Raw genomic sequence first — 27,202 nt, forward strand, 5'->3', positions numbered from 1 at the left:
ATACCCCTGGACCAGAAATACTTCTGACTGATTTTAGAAGTCCACTCAAGCCTTTGTTTGGCCAGTATGCATTCACTGAGCACTTGCTGTGTGCATGGCCCTTGGGAGTAGGGAGATGGATAAGACCCTTACACATACACTGTCCAGAAAGAGAAGGCCACACACACAGATAATCTACACTTGAGGCAGTGAGTTAAGGGTCCTAAGAAAGTCAGAGAAAAATAGCCCTTCAAGATCCCCTGGAGAAGGAAATTGCAACCCACTCTAGCATTCTTACCTGGAAAATCCCATGGACAGAGGAGCCTGGCAGGCTCCATGGGGTCACAAATAGTCGGACACAACCGAGCAACTCAACAATAACAACAACAGTTTTGAGAGCTGGAGGAAAAATCCATGAAAGGAGGTGGTGCCAATAAAACTGGACTTTGAAAAGAGGATAAGATAAGATTTCCATAGGAGAAGATGGGAATGGAGGGCGTTCCAGGCAGAGGGAATAGTGTGGACAAAGGCTCAGAGGTAGGAAAGCAGCAGGAACGTTTAGAGGAATAGTAAGCAGTGTAATTTTGCAAAGAGCTTGTTTAAGAGACTGGGGAGAGAGATGAGGTAGGACAGATAGTCAAGGTTGGGGCCAAAGAGCACCGTGAATGCCAGATTAAGATATCTGGGCTAGTTGACAACCAACAACCATTGCTAGTTTGGGGACAGCAGTGGGCCTGTTTAGCTTGTTAAGAAGGAATTAGATGGGAGGAAAGTACATAGAAGAAGAGCCCCCATGGCCCCTGACAAAGGTCTTAAATGTCATGGTTTTGGGGGGTCATTTCAGGCCATGACCTGACTTCTCCTTTAGAATCTATCTTTTCTGCACCCGAATGAAGTGTTTTAGGATAACCCCCTAAAAATCCACTGCAGTTTTAAGACCATCAGAGGCCAGAGTGAAGAAGGGCCTGTGCCTGTGCAGTTAGTATTTCAGAAAGGGAAGCCTCGTCTCCTGGGTTCTAAGTGTTACCTCCTCCCAACTCTGCCCCCAAGGGCCAGGGGCCATGTCCTCGAGGGGCCATCACCCTGCTGGGCCTTTTCGCCCCACGTAGGACTCACTGCTCAGCCAACTCCACCCCTCAGGCCCTCCTTTCCAAACCATCCTGGTGTAGGACGTGGTTTCTGAGAATATCAATCTTGAGGGCAGATAAATCAGGATTCAAATTCTCTCTTTAGCTCTCTCTCACCAGCTTCGGTTGTCTGAGTCTCCAATTCCTCAGCTGTAAAATGGTGACAAAAGAGCCTCCCTCCGGGCTCACGTGGGATTATGCGAGTAGATATATGAAGACCCCCAGCACCAAGCTGGCACACAGCATGTGCTCAGACATGGCGGACAGCGTTAGTAGCAGACCCCACCTGCTCCTGAAGCCTTCTCCTTTATAGAGTTTGGAGAGGAAACCATCTTGCGTTTGAAGGAAAGGATATCTGGGTTTTAGTCTTCTGGTGGGGGAGGCCACTACTTCTCCTTGAGCAAGCCCCTGCTCCATGGGGGACTTCAGCTTCTTTGTTTGGGACACATGTGGGTGGTACAGGTCAGGCCAAATGACCCCTGGGTCTTTCCAGGCATGAGGGTTTGTTTCATTCATGCCTGTAAACCTCTGCCCCTTTGACAAGTGGTTATTGAGCTAGAGTTCAGCAGTACATGAACTGAGAATTTCCAAATGCACAAGCTGGGTTTCAAAGAGGCAGAGGAACCAGAGATCAAATTGCCAACATTCATCAGATCATGGAAAAAGCAAGAGCATTTCAGAAAAAAATCTACCTCTGCCTCATTGACTATGCTAAAGCCTTTGAATGTTTTGGGTCACAACCAACTGGAAAATTCTTAAAGAGATGGGAGTATCAGACCACTTTACCATGGGAAACCTATATGCAGGTCAAGAAGCAACAATTAGAACTGGACACGAAACAATGGACTAGTTCAAAATTAGGAAAGGAGTACAACAAGGCTGTATATTGTCACCTTGCTTATTTAATTTCTATGCAGAGTACATCATGCAAAATACCAGGCTGGATGAATCACAAGCTGGAATCAAGATTGCCAGGAGAAATAGCAATAACCTCAGATACATAGATGATACCACTCTAATGGCAGAAAGTGAAGAGGCACTAAAGAGTCTCTTGATGAAGGTGAAAGTGGAGAATGAAAAAGCTGACTTGAAATTCAACATAAAAAAACACTAAGATCATGGCATCTGGTCACATCACTCCATGGCAAATAGAAGGGGAAAAAGTGGAAACAGTGACAGATTTTCTTTCCCTGGGCTCCAAAATCACTGCAGATGGTGACTGCAGCCATGAAATTAAAAGACACTTGCTCCTTGGAAAGAAAGCTATGACAAACCTAGATGTGTGTGCATGCTCAGTCATGTCCAACTCTTTACAGTCTATAGACTGTAGACTGCCAGGCTCTTCTGTCCATGGGATTCTCCAGGCAAGAATACTAAAGTGGGTTGCCATTGCTTCCTCCCAAGGATCTTCCTGACCCAGGGATCAAACTCACATCTCCTGTGGCTCCTGCATCGGCAGACGGATTCTTTACCACTGAGCCACCTGGAAAGCCCATGACAAACCTAGACAGTGTATTAAAAAACAGATATCACTTTGCTGACAATGGTCTGTACAGTCAGAGTTATGGTTTTTCCAATGGTCATGTATGGATGTAAGAGTTGGTGCATAAAGAAGACTGAGCGCCGAAGAATTGATGCTTTCAAATTATGGTGCTGGAGAAGACTCTTGAGAGTCCCTTGGACAGCAAGGAGATCAAACCAGTCAATCCTAAAGAAGATCAACCCTAAATATTCACTGGAAGGATTGTTGCTGAAGTTGAAGTTTAATACTTTGGCTCCCAGATGTGAAGAGCTGACTCATTGGAAAAGATCCTGATGCTGGGAAAGATTGAAGGCAAAAGGAGAAGGGGGTGGCAGAGGCTGAGAAGATTAGATAGCATCAGTGACTCAATGGACATGAATTTGAGCAGACTCTGGGAGGTAGTGAAAGACAGAGGAGCCTGGCGTGCTGCAGTCCATGGGGTTGCAAAGAGCAGGACGTGACTTAGTGACTGAACAGCTACAACTATGGTCAGGCCCTGTACTGGGCAATGGGATGCGGCAGACAACAAGGAGGGTGTGATCTACCTATAGGGTGCAGAACCGAGGCCCCCTCCAAGGTGCTAATATTCTCTCCTTCCCAGAGTCACTGGGCAGTCTGGCTATGGGCAGCTAAGGCAGGTTCCCAGGAAGTCGGGATTCAAGTCTGGGCCAGGCCCAGTACTAGGTGTTTAGGCTGCTCAGGAAGGAGGCAGGGCCCCTGTCCTTGAGATGGCTCACAGTTGAGGCTGGGGTAGGGACACATATACAAGGCTGCAGGGTGATAGGGAACCCAGAGGACAGCATCGGGCTTCCATGCGAATGGGCTGTGGAAGGTTCACAGAGCTGAGCCCCTGAAGGCTGGGAGTTCCCCAGTTGGAGAGCGAAAGGGAGTTCCAGGCAGACAAGACACAAAGGCCTGGAGGCGTTCCTCGCAGGGGAGGATCTGGAGAGTGGTAAATAAAATCTCTGCAGATGGTGACTGCAGCCATGAAATTAAAATTGCTCCTTGGAAGAAAAGTTATGACCAACCTAGACAGCCTATTAAAAAGCAGAGACATTACTTTGCCAACAAAGGTCCATCTAGTTAAAGCTATGGTTTTTCCAGTAGTCATGTATGGATCCCATGGGTGGAGGAGCCTGGTAGGCTGCAGTCCATGGGGTCGCTACAGTCAGACATGACTGAGCGACTTCACTTTAACTTTTCACTTTCATGCATTGGAGAAGGAAATGGCAACCCACTCCAGTGTTCTTGCCTGGAGAATCCCAGGGACGGGGAAGCCTGGTGGGCTGCCATCTACAGGATCGCACAGAGTCAGACACGACAGAAGCGACTTAGCAGCAGCAGCAGCAGCAGCAGCATGTATGGATGTGAGAGTTGGACTATAAAGAAGGCTGAGTGCCAAAGAATTGATGCTTTTGAACTTTGGTGTTGGTGAAGACTCTTGAGAGTCCCTTGGACTGCAAGGAGATACAATCAGTCCATCCTAAAGGAAGTCAGTCCTGAATATTCATTGGAAGGACTGATGCTGAAGCTGAGACTCCAATACTTTGGCCATCTGATGCAAAGAACTGACTCACTGGAAAAGACCCTGATGCTGGGAAAGATTAAAGGTGGGAAGAGAAGGGGACGAAAGAGGATGAGATGGTTGGATGGCATCACCAACTTAATGGACGTGAGTTTGAGTAAGCTCCAGGAGTTGGTGATGGACAGAGAAGACTGGTGTGCTGTAGTCCAAGGGGTTGCAAAGAGTCGGACACGACTGAGAGACTGAACTGGACTGAAATAGAGAGGAGATGGAGGTGGAGAGCCCTGAATAGCCCTGGGGTGAAATTTGGACTTTATCCTGAGGGCTGTGAGGATCAGAGGAATTGAAGAAGGGGTGTCAGGCGACCATATTCACACGTTGGGCTGATCGCTCTGGCTGAAGTGTGCAGGAGGGGTTGGCTAAGGCAGGAGTATAGGCAGAGGCAGCTGAGGCAGACACCAGGAGAAGCAATGAGATGGTGGGGAGGAGAGGGTGCCCCAGACCAAGGGTGGCAGTGGGGAGGGGAGGGCGGGTGTGAGGTGGATGTCAGGGCATGGTGGTGTGTTGGATGCACTGGGAGGAGTCCAGGAGTATTCCAGGTTTGACCACAGGGTGGAGGATGAGAATAGTCACTGAGGCAGAGAAGAGGAAAAGGAGCAGGTGGGGGTGGGGTGGAAGGGATGGAGATGATGGGTATGTTTGAAACATGGAGCCTGGGAACATGAGATTTCAAGAGGAGAGACCTGGCTGAGTTACATGGTGCTGATAGCAGGCAGGTACGAGTGGAAACCCAGGTCCGAAGGGCTCTGCACAGGAAGGGAACCTTGCAATGAGAATAGAGGACTGAGAATGCCAAGGGCCCCCACCGTTTTAAAAAACCCTCCATTATCTTCTGCTTATAAGAGTAATACATGCTCCTTTTAACAAACTTGGCCAGTGTTTTGGTATCTCTCCTTGTTGGTGAGGGGCTTCCCTGGTGTCTCAGATGGTAAAGCATCTGTCTGCAATGCAGGAGACCTGCGTTCGATCCTTGGGCCGGGAAGATTCCTTGGAGGAGGAAATGACAACCCATTCCAATATTCTTGCTTGGAAAATCCCATGGACAGAGGAGCCTGGGGTCACAAAGTGTCAGATGTGACTAAGCGACTGAACTTTGACTTTCTTTCACTTGTTGGTGAAGAGATAGTCCATTCATTCAACAATTATTTATTGTGGACCTGCTATGTGCCAAGCATTATCTTGTCATTCTTTTTGTTTTCAGTTTTATGGAAGTATAATTTTCATACCATGACATTCACCCATTTCAAGTATACAATTCAATGATATTTAGTAGATTTAGTGAGTTATGTAACTATCAACGTCATCCGGTTTTAGAACATTTTCATCACCCTCAATAAGATCCCATTTACAGTTAATTTCTGGCCCCACCTCTCGCCCCAGACCACCACTAAGCTATTCTGTCTCTGTAGATTAAGCTTCATTCTGATCTCTTTCTTCAAAGTCACAGTTTGGGTTGTACCTCATAATGGCAGCCCTTCTTGTTGTCCCTCAGCTATTCTTGCCCCTTTAACACCCCAGTGCCAATACCTCTTTGCCCACATGCCATCACCACCAAGCTAGCACCAGTATCCAAAGCCAGCACTCCCAAATCCACACATCCATCCCATTACCAATATGTTCCACTGCCCTATCACCAACAGTTCTTCCAGGAACTAGCTGGTCCTTTGCCGCCAGCTGCTCTTCTAAATGCCTGGTAATCCCAGCTCTATGACATTCATGTGTTTCGATGGCACCCCTCTTTCTGAAAATGCCTTCCCACCAAAAAGTATCCAATGTGCCAAAAGAGCACAGATGAAAGACTTTTCTGCCAAAGAAGAATCAAAGCAGGACTCCAAATGCAGAGAGATGCAAATGAAGTCATTCTACCTCCTTGCTCCGGACACACCCTCCCCTCAGCTATTTCACTCTAGTTTTACGACCCCAGACTTCAAGTGGGTGCTCAGGACTGCTGAGCAAAACTGTCACTGTTTTCCTCGGGAATTTACTTTTCCACTCCCTAGAATAACCATTTCATACATTCTTCTTGACCCTCCAGTATCTTCTGTCACAATCCCCATCACCCTTAACTGACATTTAAGTCTCACCATCCTCCCATCTATTCATCATCCCGCTGTGCTTAAACCTACACCCCCACCTTCCTTCCTGTTCCATGAAATGAACTGTCAATCTCAGGCCAGCTCCCACTTTCAAAGCTTGTCTCATCGCTGTGGCCTCTTTAAGGATCCTGCCCTTGCAGCCATCCCCTCCCCTTCCTGTCTTACCCATTTCCCACTCTCTGCTTGACCACGCTCACCAATGTATAAACATCCTTTAAAGAAACCTTTCCTTGACCCCACAACGACCCATTTTTCTCTTCCTTTTTGCAGCAAAATATCTCCCAAGTGTCATTTATATTTGATATCCCCACTCTCGTTTTACTGCCCATTCTTTCCTCAATCTGCTGGGGCATTTTGAATAGGTGCTTATAACAAGGGTATAAAACACACAAAGTGATATCTAGTGAAAAGGAAGGCAGTCCCCTTCCCCTTCTCCCAACAACCCAGTTTCCCTCCCTAGAGGCAACTGATAGTCCTCTCTTATTCCTTGTAGAAGAAGTAAATATTAATACCTCAATTCACTCTAAATCTGCTTTTATGTCCACCCATAACAGTGACCTCTCTCAGGCCAGAGTCAAAGACCAGCTCTGTCTCCATCTTACTCAAGTTTTCAGCAGCATTTGATGTGGTCTACTATTTCCACTATCTTTTCTCCCTTTTTCTCTCTGGCCATTTTTTCCCCAGTCTCCTTTGTGGGCTCCTCCATCTCCTTTAGATTTCTAGGTGGTGGTGTCCCTCTAGGCTCAGTCTTTAATCTTATCCCTCCCTAGGCATTCTTTGTTTTCTGGTAGTCCTGTAGCTCCCAATCTTTTCTATATTCTGACTACGACCACATTTTAAAAATCTTAAGAACTTGCACGCCAGACTCCTAAATGTTAATCCACCTGGATATCCTAATGGCATCTCAGATTTAGAGAAACACTGATTTCCTCTTCCAAACATTTTCCTTTCCAGAGGTGGTGGCATCATTCACCCATTTATTCAGGCACCTGAGCTTGACCTTCCCACAAGCATCCAGGTCACAGGAAGACCTGTCTGCCCCTCTTTCAGGATATCTTAAATCCAGCCTCTTCTTATACCTCCACTATGAACCCTCAACCCCAGTCTCCATCCTCCGTCACCTGGAACATAACAGCCTATTCCCCCAAAGTTATAGTCCTTTCTCCATATGGCAACCACAGTAAGCGTAGGAAATATCACTCCTCTTCTTAAGACATAGCCTTCTAATGGTTTCCTATTTTGCTTAGAATAAAATCCCACCACTCTGGCCTGGCATAATTCACTCCATCCCCCCAACCCCCACTCCTATCCTCCTTGAAGTGCCTTTCCCTCACACCTTCAGGGACTGCCTTCTTCTCACTACCTCTAAGGACACAATGCAAATGTCACTTCCTCCATGAAGCCCTCTTGGACCGCTGTCATGCCTCTCTACTAATTTTATCCTCCTGACAACCCTTCTCAGTTCCTGAAATTACTTGTGTACATGTCTGTGTCCCACTCAGATGCAGACTCATTGAGGACAGGGGTCTCTGATTTGTTTCACACTGTTTAATCCCCCACCACCTAGAATAGTGCCTGGCACATGGAAGGAGCTCAATTCTTGTTTGCTGATAGACTCCAGGAATGAAAGAACAAGCTTATCAGTGAAGGATAGGGTCTGTGAGGGCTGGGAGCCCTTCCTAGCATTGTCTGATCATCTGTGGTCTCTTTAGAGTTAAAATTTCTCCAGTGTGACCCTCCACGTGAGTCCTCCTGGAGACTTGGCTGAGGTCAGAAAGGTAAGTCCTATTTAACTCCTTCCCTCAAAGTCCTGACACCCACAAACCCGGTAGAATCTGCATCTGGCTGCATCATACCACAGGCTTGTAAATATAGAGCCTCCTCTCCTCCCACCTTCCGCCTCCCTCCTGCTCATATTTCCCCTGTGATGTCAAGGGGGAACAAGCTGGCTTCACATCAGACCCAGGGAAAGTGGGAAAGACTTGTACACTAGCTTATCTCCCCTCAGGGAGACGTAAAACTTGCCCATAAATAAAAGATTTTATTATTTAGCTTGAACATTAAATTTCATCAGTCTACGGCATGTGTTTCATTACAGCAGACACTAACATGCACTTAAAAATGAGATTCTGAAATGCTGCCCTGGCTTGCAGAAGTCAAGCTGAGAGACTCCAGTGTGGTCTTAGGGAGATGGTCCAGACCTCACCTTCCCAAATGGCACTGGTCATCGTGATCCTTATATTCACAGACACTTTATGCTGATTAAACAAGTGGCATTAGAGACGGCAAAGATGCTCCCATGGTGCCTCTACTGCTGCTTCCAATCTACTGCAGACTGGGGGAAAAAAAAATCCCACAGCCAGTGCTGTGAGAATGGACTCCAAAGTAAGCATCAATACCCCCCAGATAAATGCTGTGTGAAAGATACAAAGATTTGATGATAGTTGTTCTTTCTGTCCACTAGCTTTATTCCTTGCTTTCTGTTTTCTCACCTCCTTTGTTCTTGACTGTGCTCCAGAGAAACCCTTCTCAATTGCTAATATGCTTCACCTGGGATCTTGTTACAATGCTCAGTCTGATACAACAGATCTGGGGTGGGGCTTAGTTCTAATAAGCTCTCAGGTGATGCTGATGTTGCTAGTCATTAGAACCACCCTCTCCAATATGATAGCCCCTAGCCATGTGTGGCTATTTAAATTCAAACTAATTAAAATTAGTTGAAATTCAAGACATAGTGTGAACTAGCCACATTTCAAGTGCTCAGGGGCCACATGTGACCAGGGCCTTCCATCCTAAGACGACACAGATATTGAGCATTTTCTCCCTCGAAGGAAGTCCCACTGGACAGCCCTGCTCTTCAGACAGGAAGGTGTTGGAAATACAATTACCCACCCCCGTCCCCCTGCAATGTGTGATATGTGACATTCCCTGACACCCCTGCAGTGGCCACGGGCAGATAAAAATCTACTTGAGATCAAATGCATAAGCATTAAGTATCGTTCTTGTCCAGATGAAGTCCTTGGTCTGACATTGCAGGTTTCTCTTCCTCATGGCCAGACCCACTACTGTGGATGCACCTTGGTCATGACCATGGCCGTCACTTCCGGGAGACATGGAGCAGGGATTCAGTGCAAAGATTTGCAACCTGCCCCCCCAATCCCAGTCTCTTCCCTCACCCTCTCTATTTGCTAGGAGGTCTGCAATGTGCAGGGGAGCTTTACCGCAGCGGTCCCAACCTTTTTAGCACCAGGGACCAGTTTTGTGGAAGACGATTTTTCCACAGACCAGGGTAGCAGGGGATGGTTTCAGGATGATTCAGGTGTATTACATTTATTGTGTCCTTTGCTTCTATTATGATTACATTAGTCTTACCTCAGATCATCAGGCATTAGATCCTGGAGGTTGGGGACTCCTGCTTTACAGGACAAACTGCAAAGAAACTGAGGCTCTTTGTCTACGGCTTCCACTTCTCTGAGCATCTTCATTCCACGAAGAGGCTGGGAGAAAAGATTGCCAGAGGACTGAGTTGATTCCGCACACATTGGAGCAATAAAGCAACGAGAAAGCCCAGCCCCCTCTACTCAAACCCATCCGGGCCGCCAATTGCAGCAATAACTCACAGCACAAAATTCTCCAGCAGGGGAAGGAGGGAGGGGAGAGAGATTTTTCAAGAATGCCTTTCATGTGGACCCAGAGCTGTCATTTTCCCGGCAATTCTGTGAACCAGGACCTGGGGCAATTGACCAAAGTGCAGTTGGTGAACATGTGGCCAGCTGTAGCCATCACCCCCGAGAGGCGCATAACCCGGGGCCCCGGAAATGCCTCCCTCACCACCCACAGAGTTCATGGCCCAGCAGGGCAGGAAAGGACCAGAGAACGGGGCTGTCTGGCTGGGGAACTGCTGTCTCCAGCTAAGCAGGGAAAGGCTGGCCTGGAGCTGAACCCAGGCAGCCTCCTTCCTTGGGCAAAACCTCTGCTAATTTTCATTGGAACCGCAGCCTTTCCTCTATAGCTTCACATGCAAGATTGATGCCGTCCATCCCAAGTAGTCAGGTCAGTCCTTCAGCCAACCCATAGAGAGGCAGCGGAAAGAATGCTGGTACCTGGGTCAGAAAAACTGGATTCAAAGCCTGCCTCTGGCCCTTACAAAGCATGGAACTTTGAGCAATTCTTCTTTCCTCTCTGGGCCTCAGTTTGCTTCTCTGCAAAGGGAGGATAATACCCATTTTGGGGGGTTATTCAGCATTTGGTACACAAGATCAGGTGCTCAGTATAGGTTGACCGATCCATTCCATACTTACCAAGTGCCAGGAACTAGGCAGGACAGTGGGGGAGATGGTGGTAAGTCCTCCTAGGCTTGGCAAAGTAGAGAGGGAGACAGACATTCATCAAAGAGGCACGTGAAAAAGCATAAAATGACAACCGTGGCAGATTCAACAAGGAAGGTGACAGCCTGGAATGAGAATCTGTCTTGCAGAAACTGGCCTAATTGGGGAGGCTGACTTCTCTGAAGATGTGATGTCTGAGCTGAGAGCTCAGAAGTTATAGAGGTTAACTAGGTAAGTAAGGGAGAGAGGACATGTCAGGCTTAAGGAAGGTATGTGCAAAGGTCCTGTGGCAGAAGAGTGGCAGTCCAAGGATGGTTGAGGCAGAGGATACATGGAGGGATGAGAGACTGGAAGGGGTGTTGAGATAAAACTCTGCATCTGCCTCCTGGGGGCCTGTGCTAGGTCTGGGAGATCAAACCAATCATAAACATGTCTGCCCTCAAGGAGCTTACAATCTACTAAAACATGATAACTGTTAAATGTTTCCTTTGTATTCTTTGGTGTATGAAATACATTATTGCATCTTGGCCCATGGCTTGTAAGAAATTAAGATGATGTCAAACTCACACACTTGGAATTTCTAAAACTCCTGACCTTTTATACACACACATAGCTCATCTGCAGGAAACCAAGAATGGATCAGACCCTGCTTCCCAAAGAAGTCCAGAGATGGTTGCGGGAGAATGAACCCAGCCTGACCAGAAATGTCCCTTTTCTGCAAAATGCCCTGCCTTCACTTTATTGACAGCAGGCCTCTTAAAAAAGCTGGAAAGTCCGTGTGAATCACGTCCCATTTTCCTTCTGACTACACGAATGGTTTGCATTAGACGACCACAGTGCTTTGCTGCCTTCATTCTTTCCAGATGAGGGTAGAACTGCAGGCATAATTGGATGAGTGAGTGGGGTGATTGATGGCTCCAGCCAATCAGAGAGCGCTTTCTGCTGGAGTCAAGAGAAACGCCCCAACCCGACCCACTTGCAATGGCTCGACCTAAAAATCAGAAACCCTTGACCAAGGAAGAGGAAGCCACATCCCCAGTAGTAGGTATATCTTTGTTCTCACCCTAGGTGAGGTGGCACCCTTTCCTGCTCCTCGGCAGGTGGCCTAAGGGTGGTGACGGTGGCAGAAGAAGCAGCAATGGCAGGGAGTGGCACTCCGGTCCTAGGAGGTTATCGTAATGAGGATGAACTTAGTCCACTAACTGACAGTGGTCTGTAACTGAACTAAGTTTCACTGGTGAGTCCTCTTCTATCAGGTGGTAGAAATTTAATCTCAGTCAATTTGGAATTTTCCCTCCCTGTTTTATCTGAACGGTGCCTAAGCCCTGGGGAGGTTTATGGAGAACCAGTGGTGGTGGGGGGAGGGGGTTGGTATGGAATCTGACCCTCAGTGTGGTCAAGGATCCACAAGGGCATCATCCAACAAGGCGGCCTGATCTTAGCAATATAGTGGAGTGGTTATTAAGGGAACAGATTCCAGAGCCAAACTGCCCGGGTTCAAAACCTAGCCATGTCTCCGACTGGCCGTGGGACCTTCTTTAACCTCTCAGTTTCCTCATCTATGAGATGGGGATGATAAAGTGCCTACCTTACTGAATTGTTCTGAGGACTAAAGGAGTTAATGCTTTAGAATAAATGCTATATACAATAAATACCTACTCCTCTTTATATGGAAGTTTGACACTGATGTGCTCCCACCATTCCTGGTACGTCTTTCTGGGTTCCCATGACCCTACCCAGGCCATTTTTAATCACACAGGGCTAAATATGGTACCAGCATCAAGCTGGACCCAGAGGGCTTGGGGAAGACTCTCCTGAACCCCATTTGGCCTGGACATACCCCACAGTCACCCCTTCTGCCCCCATTCCACACTAGGCACTTGATCTAGAGGAGGGCAGAACACAGACCCCTTTCAATGGTCCCTCTCCCCCCAGTATCCAATCTTCATTTTCCTCTCCCTCCCCTCCCACCTCCCAACCATGAATTTACTTCTCCTCCTTCATCCTCATGCCTTAGTCCCATAGATATCTCCAGGACCTTAGTATTTGTGACTCAATAGCTAAAAGGACTGTTTTGGGGGTTCTACTGTATCACCTCTTCCATCAGGGAGCAAGGGAGGAATCCTTCGACTGGTGGAAGGGGAAGGATCAAGAGATGGAAGGAAGTGTTGGGGGTTGGGGAAAAAAGGGCCCAGCTATGATATCAGAGGTTTTCCTCCCAACCTGTTGTCGCCTTACTGGAGATTGCACTCAGGGCTAGTGTCTGGTTGTGGAGATAGCACTGTTTGTGCTGGAGGCCTGCTGCTGCGGGACCACGCTGTACCCCTGATACACTCCAGATAAAGCTGCAGAGCCCTTTAGACCAAAGACAGGAGCACTTGAGAATCCCTGCAGTTGGTGTGTCAGGAAGCGTGCTCTCAGCACAGCCAATTGGTCCAGCTGATTGCCGCCAGGTGCCCTGGGCACTCTGCCAGCTGCTGGTGCTAGCATTGCGAATGCTTCCTGCTAACAAGCCCTATCAAGCTGATTCTGATTACACAATGGTACTTACCCCTGGCAGAGAGACAGCCAGCTATATACATCCTCCTAGAACCGTTTCTATGGAAACCTACTGCTCTTCCTTTCTTAGGAAAGACTGTCCTCCTTACTGGGCCTTGAACACACCAAGCTTGCAACCACCCCAGGGCCTTTGCACCAGCTGTTTCTTCTGTTCTATAGCTCTTTCCCCAGGTATCCACATGGATGGGTCCTTCAGATTTTCGACCAATTGTCATCTTATCACTAAGTCTTTCCTTAATTATCCTATTTCAATTTGTTATCCAACCCCCTATTCTCCATTCCCTTCCCTAATTTATTATTCTCCAAGGCATTTAGTACCATCTGTCCTATTTGTTTATTCTCTTTATCCCCACTCCATGAGGGCAGGGATTTTGTCAGTCTTATTCACTGCTTTAGGAAAGAAAGATGAGATGAAAGGGCCTCACAGGAGCTCTCTGCCTTCTCTGTGTTGTGTACACAAAGCTGTCAAGCCCAGAGAGGTTAGGGGACTTTTCCAAAACCACACAGCCATTAAAAGAAAGGGAATCTTCCCTAGTTAATTTCCAGTGAACTTGTTCCCTGAGTATCTCCTGCTTTTTCCAGCCTTCCCATGGGTCTCTCACACACTGCCAGTACCCTTAATCCCGCCCTTTCCATCTCTATCTGTGGAAACCCTTCATCTTTCCAGGCCCAGCTCATGGCCTTCTCCAGGGAGGCTTTCTGGGAGCACTAGTTGGGTGTGGCCCTTTCCTCCTGGAAACTCCTGGTTCTCTTTCTCTGCCTCATGAAGGCACTGATCGGAGTCAGCCTTGTATTGTAGCTCTTCCTGTACTTACTAGGCCCTGTGCAACCCCAGGCAGGGGCTGTGCTTCCCATCTCAGTATCTCCTGTCTGCACCAGCCCCCAGGAAAGGAGTGGAAGTAGGAAAACAGCCTCTCTTCAGCTTCAGAATTTCCACATCCACCCCCACACTTACCCATTTCCACCTGAGGCTTGAGGGGAGTAGAGGGCCTTGGTGGCTGATTACTCACCCAGAACACAAAAGAATGAACGGAGGAATGACTCTGACCTCTCTCTAGATTGTTCTTTCCTTACAGGCAGGATCTGTGCGTGGTAATTCTTCCCCCATCCCAGTACTTGCCTCTGGGTTTGTGAGAGTCATTTCACCCTCTTTTTGAAAGGAAAAATGGAAGAAATGGTAGAAAAGATTGCAGACCTATTTCAAGTTCAATTCTAGGATTGTGAACACACTGTCAAACAGCTCTTGGCTGATGAATCCCCTGCTCTGCCCCGCAGCCCCCATCTCCCAGTGGGAAGGTCAAGCCCAAGTCAAATACTCCACCCTCACCCACACACATACCCCCCCACACCCCCGAGCCCAGCGGGGCTGCAGGCCCCCACAGCAGGTGCACCCAGGGGCAGGACCACTGCTCTGGGGGAGACTCCAGTGGGGCCAACATCAACAGGGAGCGCATGAGGGAGGGGGTTGCAAACAGACCTTCCTGAGCCTCAGTCCTTTCTCGCCCCTGGAATAATTGTAAACAATTCAAGCACCCGCAGACAGCTGAGATGGGAGAGGCAAACCCCGGCTGAGGCGTCCAGCTTAGATTTCACATAATGAGCCTCTGGAATCCGGGAAGTGATTACCAGCCCATTGGGGAGGGACCACCTACAGGTCCTGAAACCTTTCACCGCTGTCCCACATGTGGCTCGAAAGATGTTGGGCTCACCAGGAAGCTGCACTTAGAGGAGAAAGATGCAAAACACAGATTCCATCACAGCACAGTTCAGCAGGGCGGGGCTTGAGAATTCTGTGATGGGGATGGGGACCCTGAAGGGTGAGCCCAGGGGAAGAGAGATCAGGTCTTAGTTTTCAGCATTCTCTAAGAGGTGAGGCTTGAGAAGGGCCCAGAGTCCACCCTAGCAACCCCACATCTCTTGCAAGGCCCATCTCCCCGCCTGAATGTGTTTATTGAGTTTACCTATTTTAAAATCATGGAGCTGGAGAGAACTTGGGTTTCACAGTCGAGCTGCCTCATTTACAGGTGAGAGCATGAAAGAGAGGGAGGAGGTGGGTTACCTGACATCATACAGGCTGGGAGGGGCTCAGCCAGGCCTGGGTCTCAGGCCCTCTGTCCTGGTGGTGGTAGCCCACCCAGCCATCCTCAGCTGGTTTGGTGCCAAGAGGGAACCAAGCCGGTCTGGAATTGCACCCACTCATTCCTTGTCTGAAGAGCTGAGCCATCGGAAGCCTAGACCTCGATGGGGGCTAGGGTTGGGTTGTGGGGACCAGTGACAACCCTGTCTGCTGATCAGTGGGCCCGGTCCTTCACCACATCCTCTCACTCCCTAGACGGCCCCCAGAAGGTGGTGGGAATCGCGTTCTTTATTTTACAGACAAGACAGCTGCGGCTCAAAGAAGTCACTTGCCCGAAGTCACACAGCTGAAAAGCAGTGAAGAAGTGATCTGAACCCAGGCCAATCTGACACCGAGTCTTTGCCCTTCCGGTGTGCTGGGCTCAGGAAAGATAGCCCGGTACAGTTGAGGCAGAAGCTGTCACACAAGGTTAGGAAGAACTTTGGGAACTATAGCAAGGAAGAGAGAGAAGATTGCATCCTGGAGGCCAAAGATTCTCAGTCACAGAGATATGGCTACCAGACCCCCAGACGGCCATGTAGCCTCTCTGGGCAGTTTTTTTCCTGCTCTGACTACAAACACAGAAACGGATTCTCTAGACAAGAAAGGCCAGCTCATAAAACAGAAAGCTCCACAGAGTCAGGGCTTCAGGGAAAGGTCAGAGGCATTGTCCTTGGATTCCTCCGGGGAGGCAAAGGAGTTCAGGGATGCTGGCAACAAGATAATGCCAGCCTGGTATATAGGGGGCAATGGCCAGGGTCTGGAAGTTCAAGGGAGCAGGAAGGGCTGGGGACATGGATGCCTGCCAGAGTCCAGCTTAGCTTTGGGCCGGGCCCAGAAACCAGTCCTGTTAAACAAAGGATTGCACAACCACCTCGTAAATGACATCAATGGAGAAGGTCGAACTAACTCGTTCCAGCTCTGTGAGGCTCTGGTCAGAGGGGGCAGGAGAGGGCAGGCTCCTGAATTCCGGGGCAGTATGTCCATGCTGGTTTAATTAACAACATGATTTCTGCTTTCCTTGGGCACAGCCTCGCATGCCAGGCCCCTGGCAGCTGCCTGGTGTCCTTAAAGGAACCAGGAAAAGAGAGGGGGTACCCTAAGGCAGTGAGTGGGGTGCAGACAAGAGAGCATTGCTTGCCCAGGGCAGCCAGGCAGGAGGTCTAGGGGGGCAGAGCAGTGATACAAAGACCAAGGCTGGAGGTGCTGTTGTAGTCCAAAGGACCAGAAGAGGCTGTCGTGGGAAAACGAGGCCAGCAAACTCGCAGAGTGTAAGGCAAGTCAACCAGTTCAAGGCAGAGCCATAACGAACACAAGCGCATCACTGGCCAAGTTTGGGGCATTGCCATCTATGCATATGACAGACTAGTACCATTAAATTGTCACAAGCAGGTAGGACTACAGACTAAGTAACAGAACTCAAAAGATACCAATAAAAGTAATGAAAAGATTGGGATACTTTGGTTCTCAAAGTGCAGTGCCTATATTTGCAGCATTAGGTTCTCTTGAGAAATTCTTAGACATGCAAAGTATTAGGTCCCACCCTAGGTCTGCTGCTGCTGCTGCTAAGTAGCTTCAGTCGTGTCCGACTCTGTGCGACACCAGAGACGGCAGCCCACCAGGCTCCCCCATCCCTGGGATTCTCCAGGCAAGAACACTGGAGTGGGTTGCCATTTCCTTCTCCATACCCTAGGTCTACAGAAACAGAAAATCTGGGAGTGGGGCCCAGTAGTCTGTTTTACACCAGCTTACAGGTGATTGGATGCATGCTAAAGTTTGAGATCCATTGGCTACTCAAAGTGTGGTCCATGGACCAGCATCATTGGGTCACCTGTAAGCTTGTTAGAAATGCAAAAATCTCAGGCTTGACCCCAGACCTGCTGAATCAGACTGCAGTTTAACAAGATCCCCAGGAGGTTCACAGTTACCTTACAGTTTGACAGCTGAGCTCCAACCCTTTGATTCTGCGGTCTGACTGTGCACAGGTCTGTAGGACAAATAGATGCAGATGACAAGTGGGCCACTCAGTTCCCATCATAAGCAAGGACTGTCCTTATCTGTTCATGAATCCATGCTTCTCCCAGAAAATGTCACCGAGAAAAACAATGGCTTCACCAAGCCCGCAAACATGCCCCATCTAGACATTGTGCAGAAAGCAGATTGCAAAGGTGACGAGACAAATAGCCCTACAGGCACTATTCATAGTCCACAGCAGACAGCTGGAGCCCCTGAGATGCAGGCAGGCTCCCAACCCTCTGCGATACAGAGATGATTTAAGGAGAAGCAGCTGAGGGTGGCTGCAAGTAAGTGAAAGACCCGCAGAGACACTCCTGAGAAGACAAAGCTGCTGAGACAGGAGGCTGGATCTGTGACCTGTCATCCCATCTGCCCAGGGTGACCTGGGCTCTCATTCTTTCCAGGGAAACCAGCAGGGCAGCAGTGGTGATGAAGTACAGGAGAGGAACTCGCCTCCGATGGTTCTAAGCCAGAATACAAATAGCTTTATCCTCATGACACCAGAAAGAATGGCTTTCTCCCCCATCTTCCTGCTGGCTTCCCAGTGCCTGATTCTACCAGACTAGCCTTTCCATGTTATTGTTGTTTAGTCTTTCCATACCCATTAATAACATCTGCTAATTATTATTTAGTGAGGGTTTACTACATGCCAGGCTCTGGATTAAGTACTATGTACCTACTTTTTTCACTCAATCCTTTTTAACAATTCCATTAAGTAGATAGCACTATTTGGGGTTTTCAATAATAACTAGGCATTTATTAAATCCTATTAGGTATTTGCTACTCATTTATTGTTGTTCATTTGCTAAATCTTTGTGACCCCATGGACTGTAACACGTCAGGCTCCTCTGTCCTTCACTACCTCCCAGAGTTTGCTCAGATTCATGTCCATTGGGTTGGTGATGCCATCCAACCACCTCATCCTCTGCTGCCCTCTTCTTTTGCCTTCAATCTTTCCCAGCATCAGGGGTCTTTTCCAGTGAGTTGGCTCTTTGCATTTACTACAACTACTCAGATGGGGAAACTAACACGAGGAGCAAGTAAGTAGCTTTCCAAAAGTCAGATGGATAGAAAAGTGAGCAACCATTCTGACCCCAGAGTCTCCACCAAACCACTGTCTTTCACTCAGAGTGTGGTCCCCGGGCCAGCAGCTTCAGCATCCATATGGAAGCTCATTATGTATGACCCAGACTTACAAACTCAGACTCGGCATTTTAACGAGATCCCCCTGGATTGGTCTGCACATTATAGTTTGAGAAACATGTCTGGTTATAAGTGCTGCCTTCCACTGCAATGATGCAAATCCCCTTTGAAGGAGGAACACAGCTGACATCAGTCAGAGACACTCCAACAGGAGTGAGTTTTAGATTGTTTTGGGGAACAGGATGTTAGGAACCCAGAGAGGGCACCAGGTTCTAAAGGGACCACGAAGGAGGGGAAGAGAGGGAGCAATGTGTGCCTTCCTTAGAAACACACTGGCCTAGAAATTCACCTTCTCAGGGTGAAGTTCTGCCTGCCTTGTCTCATGCATGTTGCAGAGTCTGGAGAACTGATGGCTCTCACAGACTCCAGTGAGAAAAAGCCGCAAGAAAACATGTCTGAATTTCACTTTCCTTGGGCCTCAGCAGCCTTCTCTGATGAGGGTCATAATCCTGCCCACCTCCCCTGCATGAGTGATTTAAGGCCTGCCAGGATTTGCAGGATTCCGAGCAGACCACAAGTCTAGGCACAGTCCTTATTATGAGGTCGACCAGGTGTCTGATCCCTCTACCCTGCAAGGCCGTAGTATGAAATCTGCTGAAAGATCATATCTGGACCCCTCTCAGAGCTCTCCCAACTTCGCTCCCCTCTTCTCTTCACGCTCACTCAAAGACATTCCTGAAGCAGCTTCCTCTCTTCTGATACTTGCACTAAAATAGCCTCTGCCCGTTTATGATTCTGCTCTTTCTCAAGGAATGCAGTCCCTTCAAGGCCGTTGATGACCTTGCCTATGTCCTTCATAGTCACTGCATCATAAATCTGATTCCAAAGATCAGGGTTATGTGGTTAAGCCTTCAGGATCATCAGGGCTTAAGTCCCAGCTTCCCTATTTATTGGGTGTATGATCCTGAGTGAGTTTCTTTTTTTTAATTAATTTATTTTTAATTGAAGGATAATTGCTTTACAATGTTGTGTTGGTTTCTGCCATGTATCAACATGAATCAGCCATAGGTATACGTGTCTCCTCCCTCCCACCTCCCACCCCATCCCAACACTCTAGGTTGTCACAGAGCCCCAGTTTGAGTTCCCTGAGTCATACAGCAAATTCCCACAGGCTATCTATTTTACATACGGTAGTGTATATGTTTCCTCTACTCTCTCCATTCATCTCACCCTCTCCTCCCCACTAACCCCACGTCCATAAGTCTGTTCTCTGTGTCTGCGTCTCCAATGCTGCCCTGCAAATAGGTTCAGCAGTGCCATCTTTCTAGATTCCATATATACATGTTAATATAATATATTTGTTTTTCTCTTTCTGACTTCGAGTTTCTTAATTGCTCTGTGATTCAGTTTCCTCATTTGCAAAGTGGGAATAATAATAGTCCCTAATTTACAGGATTACTGGGAACATTAAATCAATACTACATGTTGAATACTTAACGAGTGCCAACATTTAGTTGATACCCAATAGCTATTATTTATTAAACCATATTTCAAAGTTTCTCAAAATGCATCAATTGTGAGACACATCTGTAATTTCAGAGATGTTAAAAAAGCTTTATTTGTTCAACAGGAAAAGTGTTCCAAAACCAAAAATGTTTGAGAAATGTCATGTTTCTTTCCTGCCAGATATCTCCAAACCTTCAAATGCTACCTTCTAATGTGATTACCTTGGAGAAGGAAATGGCAACCCACTCCAGTGTTCTTGCCTGGAGAATCCCAGGGACGGGGGAGCCTGGTGGGCTGACGTCTATGGGGTCTCACAGAGTCAGACACGACTAAAGTGACTTAGCATACTATAATAAATACTATTCTATAAGTTCATATTGGAGAAGGCAATGGCAACCCACTCCAGTACTCTTGCCTGGAAAATCCCATGGATGGAGGAGCCTGGTAGGCTGCAGTCCATGGAGTCACGAAGAGTCAGACACGACTGAGCGACTTCACTTTCACTTTTCACCTTCATGCATTGGAGAAGGAAATGGCAACCCACTCCAGTATTCTTGCCTGGAGAATCCCAGGGAAGGGGGAGGCTGGTGGGCTGCCATCTATGGGGTCGCACAGAGTCGGACACGACTGAAGCGACTTAGCAGCAGCAGTAGCAATGTGATTACCGGGGTAGTTATGGCATTCAGTGTTCTCCAGACTTAGTAGACAGTGGAATCCCTTTTCCATGGAGCATGTGGAACATTGGGTGGAATACAGTTTCAGAAGTGCTGATCTGACCCAATGCAGTAATGTCACAGATGCGCAAACTGAGGCCCCGAGAACAGAGGAGGCTTCCTGAAGTTACTCAGCTGGTTAAGTGATGAAGCCTAGGCCACTGAACAGCCCAACTGGAGCCTCCTCTGCTAAACCAACTACTCCCCACTTCACCTGTCACCCATGGCACTCCTCACACTAACCCTGAGAAGTCCCCAGGAAAGGGACCCTCCCCATTGAACAGATGCAGCTCCCTGGTCACTGGGTGATGGGCAGAGGAGAGCCCAGATTGGATTTCTTGGCTTCCTGCTGAATTTTATCTACACCCTAAAGACTGTGACTCTAGAGGGGTGGAGGTACATGACTAGGAGGGAACAGGTGAGCAAGGAAGGTCTGAAAGACCTGGGGGACGGGGGTCTCAGTACAGACAAGCTCCCACCCTGGCATGTGAAGCAGCCTTGCTGGGCCAGTCCTGGCCTCTCCCCTGGTGGGCTGAGAGGCAGGCCATCAACCGTCTGCCCACCAATCTTGGTCAAGCAGTGGGGGATGCGGGAGGAGGTATCCCAGAGGAACTGCCAAGGCCCCTCATCTCACACCTGCCCACATGCAGAGCCGCATGGAATGCAGGGCGGACCTCCAGGCTCAGTGTGATTCCATTTCCAAGGCACAGCCGCAGGGACCCACTGCGCAGACTTCAGACCGCATTTATGAAGTCCACCGGGAAGTTCTTTCAGCACAGCAGTTAATTTGATGACTGCTTTGTTTTAAGAGCAGTTTGTGTTTCACTGGCTAAGGTGAATTACTCTGAGGAGCTGTTAAGCAATTCATCAACTTTTGAACCTCGGTATGATGTTTGTGGTCAAACACGACTATTCTCACAGACCGAGTGACTCCCAACCTTTTCCCCTTTGAGACACACATGATGGATGTTGTTTATCCACGTGCTGGACCCACCCACAAAGGGAATAGACTCCCTTGGATCAGCAAAAATGGTAAAAAAAAAAAAATGGCTGCACCAAGTGTTGGTTGGAAAGGTTAACTTTTATACATTGCAAGTGAGAGTATCCCTGCCTAGAGAATCCCCATGGACAGAGGAGCCTGGCCAGCTACAGTCCATGGGGTCGCAAAGAGTTGGACACAACTGAGCAATTAAGCGCAGGACGGCACAGTGAGAGTATAAATTTTTAAAAATATTTATTTTTATTTATGTACTTACTTGGCTATAATGGGTCTTAGTTGCAGCAGGATCTTTAGTTGTGGCATGTGGGATCTAGAGTTCCCTGAGCAGGGATCAAACCTAGGCCTCCTGCATTGGGAATGTGGAATCTTAGCCACTGGACCACCAGGGAAATCCCCAAGAGTACAAATTGATATAAACCCAATAGAGAACAATTTGGCTGCACCTGATGAAATGGAACATGTATTTCCTATAAGCCTACAATTTCCTATAAGCCTGCAATTCCATCTTGAAGGATGTGCCAGAGAGGAGTTCAGCATGCACACAGGAAATACCTCCAAGGATATTCACTACAGGATGTTGGTATTCATGTCAAACGGGAAACAACTCAGTTGTCCATCAACAGGAGAGAGACTAAGCAAAATATAGTATATTCACATAATGGAATAGTCCACAGCAGTTAAAAGGAACGGATTAAATCTATTTGTGTCATTTTGAATAGATCTCCAAAATATATTGTTGAATTAAAACAAAAATTGATATTTGGTATAAATTTTAAATTGTATTTATATAAATTCTCAAATAGAAAAATCAGTATTATGTATTTATCACAGATGTATATAAATGTTAAAAGCAAAAGAAACAAACTGAAAGGAGCATGCCACATTCACGACAGAGGTTGTCCTTAAGAAGGCGGAAAAGGAGTGAGGAGGGGTTTCAAGGACAAGGAGAACTTCATTTTCTCCGGAAGTGAGGCTATCATGTCAGTTGCATCTGATGCATCTCTGAGACTCTCTTGACTTCCCGGTCTCCCAAACTCTTAACTACTTGGTCTGCCATTGGCACTACACAGCAGTCAACCCTCCACAGGTCCACAGTTCTACCTGAGGCTGACCGGTCACTCGCCAAGAATCTTGGGCCCTCCCATCATTTCAGGGCTCAAATGAAACAGGACCTGGGATTTGGCTTCCTCAGTGGCGACCTTAAGGGACCAGGTATAATGCAATAGTTCTCATCTGGGGCGATATTGCCCCGGGGGTCACATCTGGTAATGTCCATGGGATTGCGACTGAGCGACTTCGCTTTCCCTTTTCCCTTTCATGCATTGGAGAAGGAAATGGCAACCCATTCCAGTGTTCTTGCTTGGAGAATCCCAGGGACGGGGTGGGGGGAGGGGGGGCAGCCTGGTGGGCTGCCGTCTATGGGGTCGCATAGAGTCGGATACGACTGAAGCGACTTAGCAGCAGCAGCAGCAGAGACATTTTCAGTCATTATACCTGGGTGTGTGGGGGTACCACTGGTCTCCAGAGGGAAGATGCCAGGGATGCTGCTAAACAGCCTACAAGGCACAGGACAGCCCTCCTACAATAAATATTCGTCTAGTCCAGTGTCCATAGTGCCAAAGTTGAGAAACCCCAGTCTAGTAGTTAAGAATAGACTCTAGAAAAGACAAGCTCCGTGACCTCAGCTGAGTTACTCCACCTCTCTGTGTGTCAGTTTACAGGGTCCTTATCTGTAAAAAGAGCATAACAATTGTATCTACCTCACATGGTTGTTGTGAGAATTAAATGCATTAATAATTAAATACATTAATAATTCATGTCAGTGAATGGCACTCAGAGAATGTTATGTTGGTGTAGTAATAACTGGTAGTAACTCTTCCATGAAGAATAGTTATATTGAACACAGTGATATTTTTTAAGGAACCCATTCACAAGCTTCAGGCTTTGATCAGATCAGATCAGTCGCTCAGTTGTGTCCGACTCTTTGCGACCCCGTGAATCGCAGCACGCCAGGCCTCCCTGTCCATCACCACAATATACTTCACAACTGACTGTAACACACTGGGGATACCAGATGTTATGAATTCTCAGGTGCACACTTTCCCCACACTTTGATGTCTCTGCACTCTGGATACACCATACAATCACGGTTGGCAGGCCATTACACACAGCTCTCTCTGTCCACACATGTGCATAAACCTTGGGCATGGGGATCTTTGGCTTGGAAGGAAATTCTGGAGACAGTAGAGAAGAGTCCCCTCTTTTTAAGAAATGGTGTGTCACTCACTCTTGATGGCTCAGAGGACAATATTATGTGAAAATATGGTCATTAGTGATGCTGAATTAACAAGTGACTCTCTTCTGAAGGGAATTCATATTGCTTACTTTTTTCCCCTTATGTAGGTACAAAAGTAATATATTATCAAACATCCATGTCTAAATAGAGATTTTTTTTATTACAGACATGTTTAAAAATTCTACATGAGAAAGCCTTGTGTTAAAGGTGAAATTTCTTTTTTAAGTGGTACAGAAAATGGTGCCTCTTACAATTGATGACATCATTGCTTTGATGAAACATGTAATGATACTGTCATTTTCCAAGTCCTCATAATGTGCTAAAAAGATTACTTATATTATCTCATGTGATCCTCTTAATAGCCCTATAATGTATGTGCTATTGTTGTTCATATTTTGCTATTGAATAAACAGATTCAGAAGTGAAGTAACTTGCCCAGGGTCAACAGCTGATAAGCAGAACTGTGACTCCAAAGCCTTGGGGTTCTATCTTTGTATCTTGGTTCAGAACTGCAGTAAAAATCTGTATCTTTTTTCCCAGGTGTTAGCAACCTAAGGAATGGATAGTAACAACAGAAGGTGGCTGAGCCAACGTTCAGCAGCCTGTGAGCTGGCTTTCCTGCTGCCGTTTCTCCTTCCCTACCCCCATTTCTCACAATATACTTCACAACTGACTGTAAAGCACCACCAGACTTTGCCCAGCATAGCTCCCTCACCCAGTCCAGTGGTAAAATACAACCAGAACTGTGACCAACGTGGAGACCAGCACATTTCAGAGACTGCCGGTCTCCAAGCTTCCCTAAGGAAGCAAAGTTCGTGTGCTGCACAGCTGAGAGGGGTTTAAAAGGACAGAGATGTTTTACAAGCTCTGGGTAAAAATCACGTGGTCCTAGGCTGAACCACATCTTTGGAATGTTTCATTTATCTTCTTTATAGTAAAGTTCTGTCTCTGCAGATTCCAGCAAATTGTGGAGCAAAAAACACAGAGTCATTGTAACCAAATATCCAAAGGTAATTATACAACGGCAGATGTATCCTATTAGCATCACCACGACTTAACTCCATTCTGTGTCTCCTCTCCAGCCTGACAGGCCTTCCCAAGTCTCCCTGTGGGTTGGTGGGAAAGCAGATTGGCTGGTCGCAGGGGGGTGTAGGGAGATGGTAAGAATTGCATTGGGAATCTGTGTTCAAGTCGTAACGCTCGTGCGAACTTGCGCGAAACACTTGACTGTCTATGCTTCATTCTCCCCTTCAAGTGCGTGCCCCCCTCTCTCTACCCCAGGTTCTAAAACTAAATGGCAGCTCTAGTTTACTCTCTCCCATAACCCCGTGGAATCTGGTTTTCATTCTCATCATCTTTCAGGGCCTCTGAGCGAGTTCCTGTGCCCTGTTTCTCTCAACAAGCATAACTACTTCCACCTGCCTTCATAATTGGTTCCTGGGACAAGAAAAGCCTCTTGACAAGCTGGACTGCCTCACATGTGTTGCATAAATACTTGAAATATGGACCTTCTCCCCCCTCAGCCACCCGTCCCCAGGGTTCAAGACTGAATGCATCGAGAAGTGCTGCTGTTTTTGTGTTGCAGGAGCAGAGCTTTTGCTTTTTCCTCTGCTTTGCAGCTCACTCACTCTGATGAGTAATGAAAAAGACTGGGGTCTAGACAATCTTAGATTATTGCCTGCCCCATTCTCCCACTCAGGTCATGGAAGTTGGCAACTCCAATCACTCTTTGCATAGAGGCCTGGAGAGGGGACAAGATTTTCTGTGTTTTGCAGCAACTGATGGCTGAACTGGGATGCAAGTCCTGGTGGTCTGACAGCAAGTCCAACAATCACAGTGAGAGAGAGTCAGAAGAGTCTGGGCTATGGATTCTGACCTGAATTTAAAGCCAGCACTGCCACTGGCTTACTGTGTCTCCTCCACTTCCTTCTTCCTAGAATGGAAATAATAAACACCTCATAGAACTGTGAGCATCAGACAGGATAATGTACATGATGCTCATGCGGTCTTTGGTTTAAAACCAGAAAAGACCCAAGTGACAACTGCTGGCACTTTAATGGGGATAGAGAGGAAGTGTGATTGTCCCACACAAATGGGGGATTTGTGCTAAAGTAAGATACCGAGCAGGGCAGAACTCTTTTCACTGAAGGGACCTTAAATGCCCACCCCCATCATTTAACCATATGAAGATACGGGAGCCACACTTGTAAAGAGGGAGAGTGCACTTGTGTTCAGTCATGTCCGACTCTTTGCAACCCCATGGAGCCCTCCAGGCTCCTCTGTCTATGAGATGTCTCAGGCAAGAATACTGAAGTGGGTTGCCATTTCTTCCTCCAGGGGATCTTTCAGACCCAGGGATGGAAACTGAGTGTGGCTCCTGCATTGCTGGCAGACTCTTTACAACTGTTGCACCCGGGAAGCCCATTAAAGGGGGAAAGTGTGAATCAAAACTGCCCTGAATCTCATACGTAAATTATACCTCAAAAATGCTGATTTAAAAAAAAATTATCCCAAGATCGGAAAAGATCAAAAACCCTGATGACAGTGGGTATCAAAGGGTGTGGGAGCATCTGGTGCCAACTCTGAGGAGGGCAGCTTGGCAAGATTCATCAAAATCAGTAATGTACATGCCCTTGGGTCCAGCAATTGCTCTAGCCGTAGCCAGTTGTAGATGGCCTATCTTCCAATACAGTAACCACCCTGGGGGTTCTTCGTATAAAACACGGCAAGCCCACTTGAGGGCAGAGTGGACAAGAGGCCGCTTCACTGAGAACCGGTTGTGCTGTGGGTGAGGTGACAGACATCGTTATGCCACTAGAGTTGCAGAGGGGTTGGGGTGGGGAGCAGCTCCTGGCTTCGAGAGCATCACTCCAGAGGGCTTAGAGTCTGGCAGATCTGCTCTGCTACCTATTAGCTGTACAGTCTAACGCAAGTCATTTTGAGCTGCTTTTCTCCATCTATTTGCTGAAGATGGTATCACCTTCCATGAAGAGGTGACATGAAGGTTAAATGAAATCCACAGGATGACCTGGCTCAGTGTCTCGTGTCTGGTCAGCAAGCATTCTCTTCTCCAGTTTATCCTTGTATCCTTCTTCCTATCTTTGTGTCTTCACCTCTCTGCTGCTTTTTTTTTTTTTAAGTTGTGGCTAACACACCCCTGCATCACACCCCAGCAGCCTGGAAGAGCAAATTTCAGACAGTAGCGGACCCAGGAGG

General features: G+C 47.5%; 1 long non-coding RNA gene across 1 annotated transcript; it reads left to right on the forward strand.

Annotated features, from left to right (window-relative positions):
• Positions 1–24,118: 24,118 nt before the first annotated feature.
• LOC129633864 (uncharacterized) lies at positions 24,119–25,687 on the forward strand. The gene is made up of 2 exons (XR_008705335.1): positions 24,119–24,996; positions 25,349–25,687. It is a non-coding gene; the product is annotated as an uncharacterized LOC129633864 (long non-coding RNA).
• The last annotated feature ends 1,515 nt before the right edge of the window (positions 25,688–27,202 follow it).

Source organism: Bubalus kerabau, chromosome 19 (assembly GCF_029407905.1).
Source record: "Bubalus kerabau isolate K-KA32 ecotype Philippines breed swamp buffalo chromosome 19, PCC_UOA_SB_1v2, whole genome shotgun sequence".
NCBI lineage: Eukaryota > Metazoa > Chordata > Mammalia > Artiodactyla > Bovidae > Bubalus > Bubalus kerabau.